Source organism: Gopherus flavomarginatus, unplaced genomic scaffold (genome assembly GCF_025201925.1).
Source record: "Gopherus flavomarginatus isolate rGopFla2 unplaced genomic scaffold, rGopFla2.mat.asm mat_scaffold_92_arrow_ctg1, whole genome shotgun sequence".
Lineage (NCBI taxonomy): Eukaryota > Metazoa > Chordata > Testudines > Testudinidae > Gopherus > Gopherus flavomarginatus.
The window spans coordinates 492,671-498,332 of NW_026115180.1; the positions used below are offsets into that span (position 1 = coordinate 492,671).

The window sequence follows — 5,662 nt, forward strand, 5'->3', positions numbered from 1 at the left end:
AATTTTATTTTTAGAAATGTGAGATTTAGACATTTTGTTTAAAGCAAGGGGGTTTCTGAGCAGGCTTTTGTTTGCAGGGGAGATGCCCATGGCTAAGCAAAGAGAACAAACCCAAATCCCCCCTGTGCTTTGGGAGCCAGGTTTGCGGTGGGAATTCTGTAGTTCAGATGACTTCACACCTGGTCATTGTGATTCTTTACCAGTTTCTCTGGCATTGGGGCACCTTTACACTTCAGCTGTGATGGCTGAGTGGTTAAGGTGTTGGAGTTGAAATCCAATAGGGTTCCTCTGTGCAGGTTCAAATCCTGCTCACAGCAAGGCCTGTGTTTTAGCCAGTATCTTATCCGAGCAATTCCCTGTGTACAACCCCCTGAGACACTCTCAAGTCTCTCCCCACCCCAAGTAAATCCTCTTCTGCTCCTTTCATAGAGATGCCTGGGACACCACCTCCCCCTGTGTCCCTGAGGTGTCAGGCAAACTCTCAGTGCCTGCAGCCTCTGCCACTCACCTAGTGCCCCATAGATCAACCATAACCCTGGTTCTGCTCCTATCTCTAGTGTGTGAAAGGAGCCAAGTCAGTGACTCCATGGGATTTGCCCCGGACCCCTCTAGGGCCGGCCCTGAAGGGAAGCACTGACTATCACAGTGACAATACAACTGACCAGCATTGCGGGGGAGGCTGAGGGAGATCCGCACTCATCAGGTCTCTTCTCTCCCCCAAGGTGAGCCAGACGCTGCTCTCTCCTGACTCTCACTCTAGCAGCTGGACACTAAGGAGCCATTTCCCCACAGCAAGTGCATTGAGTGCCCCTGTGGTGCTGGGGGGGGCCTGGCGCTGCTGCTGGCTCTGGGGCTGGCAGGGGGGTTGATGTCTGCACAGACTATCAGCTGCCAGGCCGGAGGGGACACTTGAGACCTTACCAGACTGTCTCATTGAAGACGGGGGGTTGAAAGACCTATACAGACGCTCTCCAGAGCACGGAGCAACATCCGCCCATGCAGCCAGGCAATGAGCATTTCTCACAGCCTGGAGCCAAGGGTGAGGTGGCAGCTACTGTTCCAGCTCCTGGGGGACAGGCCCTGTCAGCTAACAGACACTTCTTACTCACCACAGCTAAGGGCGCCGGGTTCCTCCAGTGGGGGTGTGAAGCAGCCATTCTTTTCCTGTCCTTTTTGTGTGCGACTGCTGACAAAAACATCCCAGATAGAGAAGCAACAGGCCAAAATACTGTCATACAACTGCCAAAGTAGCTCAGTTGGGAGAGCGTTAGACTGAAGATCTAAAGGTCCGTGGTTCAATCCCGGGCTTTGGCAGGCCCTGTCATTATGCTTTGTGCAGAGATGGCTTGCCCTCTGGGAGCACAGCAGTGCCTCCACCCAAGGTGAGTTCCTGACCTTGGGATCTGCAGTAGGAAAACACAGAAGGGGCTTACTTGCCCCTAGTTGGCCCATCTGACCTTTAATGATGAGAGCTGTCTTTCCCAACATGGTGGGAAGAAAGTGAGGCAGGGCAGCCTCAGGAATGGTGCCAGAGGGCTGCTAAGCAGGGGTTGGGGATGAAAACTCTTCTGTGCAGCTGAGCAAGAGCAGTACCAAGGAAGAGGCATCTGTAAAAGTGACCCTACACACCTCTCCTCCTCTGGGCAGCTGGTGCTGACAGCTCCAAGGGAAGGCTTAAAAGCCACAGAGCAACTGAGGGCAGGACCATATCTAGGTGTGGCCTTCAGACAGGCACAAAAACACCCAGTCAGGCTGCTCCCTGCCATGCCAAACACCCAGTGAAGGTCACCAGCATGCAGAGCGGCTGCTGATGCTCTGTAGCCAACATCAGAAGATAGTAGGAAAGCAGGGCCCAGGGCCAGCCCCCATGGTGGGGCCTCTGACTGGTCCCACTCAAGGTATTCACTTTTGCTGTGGGCCAGGAGATTTTACCCCAAGAGGCTTTTCCCAAGCTGGCAAGAAGCAGAGAAACATCCAGGCTCCCAAGACGCTATGTAGCAAGTACCCTCCAGCACAGGGACAGGTGCACACGCTAGCCCAGGCTGCCGCCCACTTTCTTTGGTAAGTCAGGAAGGGCAAAGGCTAGACTGGAAGCACCTGGGGCTCCTGCCGCAGCCTTTGTGACACCCAACCCCCAACTCCTTCCCAGGCTCTAGCTGAAGCCAGAGCATTGGCCTGAGCAGCCAAGAAGAGGTTCCAGCCCTGAAGGGAGCAGGACGTTCAGCACAATAGTAAAACTGCAGAAACACAACCACCTAGAGACTCAAACCCTCAATCTTCTGATCCACACGCAGACGCCTTATCCGTTAGGCCACATGGTAACATAAGAAAAGACCCTCCAAGCACTTCTTTGGAAAAGGCAGACACTGTGTTTCTCAGGTCATCTACTGGGGGGGGCTGAGACTCTCTGGGCACAAGAAGTCGAGTTCCCAGCAACACGTGAGACTTAATTCTATGGAGCCAGGTGCAGGGCTTTGGAAGGGAGGCTCAGGCATGGGGGATTGGGGTGCAGCGGACGGACCGGCTGTCTAGGTGTGGAGATTTAGTCACACTGAGGCACAGAAGGGAGGAGGAGGAGTAATCCTGCTGACAGTCAGCGGCTGTGCAGAAAAAGAGGAGGGGTTCTGGGGACATTTTTTGCCTCTCTTTTGCCTATCTGCTCGCTCTTGTGGTGAATGGGGAAGATGATCTCAACTAGCTCAGTTGGTAGCACATCAAGCTCTTAATCTGAGGATCCAGGGTTCAAGCCCCTGTCTGGGTACCCAGTTTTAAATTGCCTTGTGTGCCAGGAGCCAAATGATTTCTGGTGCTTCTCCACTCAGCCACATGCAGATTCGCAGAATCCATGGCCATTTCCTGGAAAGGTTCCTTTCCTCAGGAATCAGGAGAGAGGCAACATCCACATTACCAGAGGACCTCCTGCAGGTATGCTGCTGAAGGCAGCCTGACTGCCACCCTCACAGTGACTGGCAGGCCGTTCCCTGCAGCTTGCCGTCCCAGGCATGCACTTGCTGCGCTGGTGCCTGGAGCTGTCCCTGTCCCTGACCCAGGGCAGAGGACATTGGAAGCTGAACATCCAGAGCTTGCAAGATAAAGGAGCAGGGGGGTGAGGCCTGGCGGTGCTGGCAGAACAGGAAAGCATCAGAGGGTTCTATGGCAACCAGAGGGACTGACGGAAGTCGGTGAGGGAGGAGTTGGTGGCTTTGTTCCAGCGGTCAGGCAAACACCGCAATATCAAAGAAACCAATGGTGCCAAGTCCTGCAGTGTTGCCTGTGGGATTTCCACAAGAGCATCCAGGCTGGGGAGCCAGTGATCCTGTGACTGTACAACCGGATCAAGTGACAGCTGCCCGAGTTCCATGAGACGAGGCTGCAGCTGGCCGATATGAACAGGAGCACCGAATGAAGGGAGGGGCGTCCTCCCCTGACATTTTTGCAGCCTGCAGGGAATGGAGACCAAGCAGGGGGATGTGGGGACTCTGGGCAGGACCCACGGATCCCATAGTGCAGGACAACAGTCGCTGGAGGAGGAGAGAGAGTCCTGCGAGAGGAAGCCGCTGGTGGGAAGCAATAAGTGCAGAGTGCAAACCAGTCAGCCGAGAGACCCAGGGGTCTAGAAAACAAAATGGGAGCAGGTTCCATGGTGTAATGGGCAGCACTCAGGACTTTGAATCCTGGAATCTGAGTTCAAATCTCAGTGGGAGCTCCTGCAGATATTGTAGTTTGCTGCAAAGTCTTGGAGCTCAATGTGTATAGTTACTTTCTACCTGGGTAAACTTCAGCAAGGTTTTTTTCTCCTCCTCATGGGTCACTGATGCCCACTGGAGATAGGTCTTTGGTCCAGCTGGCTGCTATAGGGTGGGGTCCTAGAACTTATCAGTCTGGCTAGAGATTCCTGCGGGTTGACCTGATGGTTTGGTTTCTTGCTGCTTCATCTGATGTCCACAACTTTGGTCCCTGTAGCTGCAGCTCTTCCTCTTGCCCACATGGCATTTAAAGGAAGGAGTGCCAGGGCCAGGCTTCCCAGGCTGGAGCCCAGCACACCTCTCCTCCTCTGGGCACCTAGAGCAGAGGCGGTTGGTGCTGACAGCTCCAAGGGAAGGCTTAAAAGCCACACAACAACTGAGGACAGGGCAAGAGGAGGGCAGGACCATGCCTATGTGTGGCCTTCAGACAGGCACAAAAACACTCAGCCAGCCTGCTCCCTGCCATGCCAAACACCCACTGAAGGCCACCCACAGACCAGCATGCGAGGCAGCTGCTGATGCTCTGTGGCCGTTATCGAAGAGGGTAGGAAAGCAGGGCCAGCCCCCCTGGTGGGGCCTCTTACCATTCCCACTCAAGGTGCTCACTTTTGCCATGGGGCAGGAGATTTTACCCCAAGAGGCTTTTCTCCAGCTGGCGAGAAGCAGAGAAACACCCAGGCTCCATGTAGCAAACCACCTCAAACACAGAGACTGGCGCACATTTGGAAGAGGGAAACTGCTCTATACACTAGCCTGGGCAGCCGCCCATTTTCTTTGGCAAGTCAGGAAGGGCAAAGGCTACACTGGAAGCACCTGGGGCTCCTGCCCCAGCCTTTGTGATGCCCATTCCCCCCAACTCCTTCCCAGGGCTCTAGCTGAAGCCAGAGCATTGGCCTGAGCAGCCAAGAAGAGGTTTCAGCCCTGAAGGGAGCAGGACTTTTAGCCCAAAGGTAAAGCTGCACAAGCACAACCACGAAGGGACTCAAACTCTCAATCTCCCCTGATCCGAAATCAGATGCCTTATCCATTAGGGCCACGGGGGTCACATAAAAAAAGGCCCTCCAGGCACTTCTTTGGAAAAGGCAAACACTGATGCATCCAACGAAGTGGGGATTCACCCACGAAAGCTCATGCTCCAATATGTCTGTTAGTCTATAAAGTGCCACATGACTCTTTGCTGCTTTTGCAGACGCTGTGTTTCTCAGGTCAGCTACTGAGGGGGGCCGAGACTCTCTGAGCACAAGAAGTCGAGTTCCCAGTGAGATGTGGACTTAATTCTCTGGAGCCGGGTGCAGGGCTTTGGCAGGGAGGCTCAGGCATGGAGGACTGTGGTGCAGCAGATGCCACCAGCTGTCTAGCTGCGGCGATTTAATCTTACTGAGGAGGAAGGAGGAATCCTGCTGATAGGCAGTGTCCAGACCGGTGCAACCACTAGGCGAACTAGTCAGCTGCCTAGGGTGCCAAGTGGTTGGGGGAACCAAAAGCCCACTCAGAGGAGGCAGTGGAGAGAGGAGGTAAGCTGGGGAGGGGGCTTGGGGGCGTGCGGGGAGAGGGCTTCCCGCAGCAAGTAACAAGGGCGGGGGCGTGCAGAGGAACCGCTTCCCTGTCCCAGCTCACCTCTGCTCTGTTTTCTCCCCTGACACCACGCCGCCCCCGCTCTAAATTCCTCCTCCCCTCCTATGCTTGTCGCACTAAACAGCTGATTGGCACCGCAAGCCTGGAGCAGGAGAAGTGGAGCAGTGCCGGCGTGCTCAGGGGAGAAGGCAGAGCAGTGGGGAGCTGGGGCTGGGAGATGCTGCAGGAGGGGCTGCCTGCTCTTCCCCAATGGGCCCCTGCCCCTGCTCCGCCCCAGTCCCGCCCTCCTGCCCCTGCACTCACTGCATGGTAAGTAGAGTGACCCAGCCCCAGCCTGGTCC

At 55.2% G+C, this 5,662-nt stretch overlaps 3 non-coding genes across 3 annotated transcripts; all 3 read left to right on the forward strand.

Annotated features, from left to right (window-relative positions):
• Window positions 1-235: 235 nt before the first annotated feature.
• On the forward strand, window positions 236-317 carry TRNAS-UGA (transfer RNA serine (anticodon UGA)). Its single transcript has one exon. It is a non-coding gene; the product is annotated as a tRNA-Ser (tRNA).
• Window positions 318-1,241: 924 nt separating this feature from the next.
• TRNAF-GAA (transfer RNA phenylalanine (anticodon GAA)) lies at window positions 1,242-1,314 on the forward strand. Its single transcript has one exon. It is a non-coding gene; the product is annotated as a tRNA-Phe (tRNA).
• A 2,320-nt stretch (window positions 1,315-3,634) lies between these two features.
• Window positions 3,635-3,706, forward strand: TRNAQ-UUG (transfer RNA glutamine (anticodon UUG)). The gene has a single exon. It is a non-coding gene; the product is annotated as a tRNA-Gln (tRNA).
• The last annotated feature ends 1,956 nt before the right edge of the window (window positions 3,707-5,662 follow it).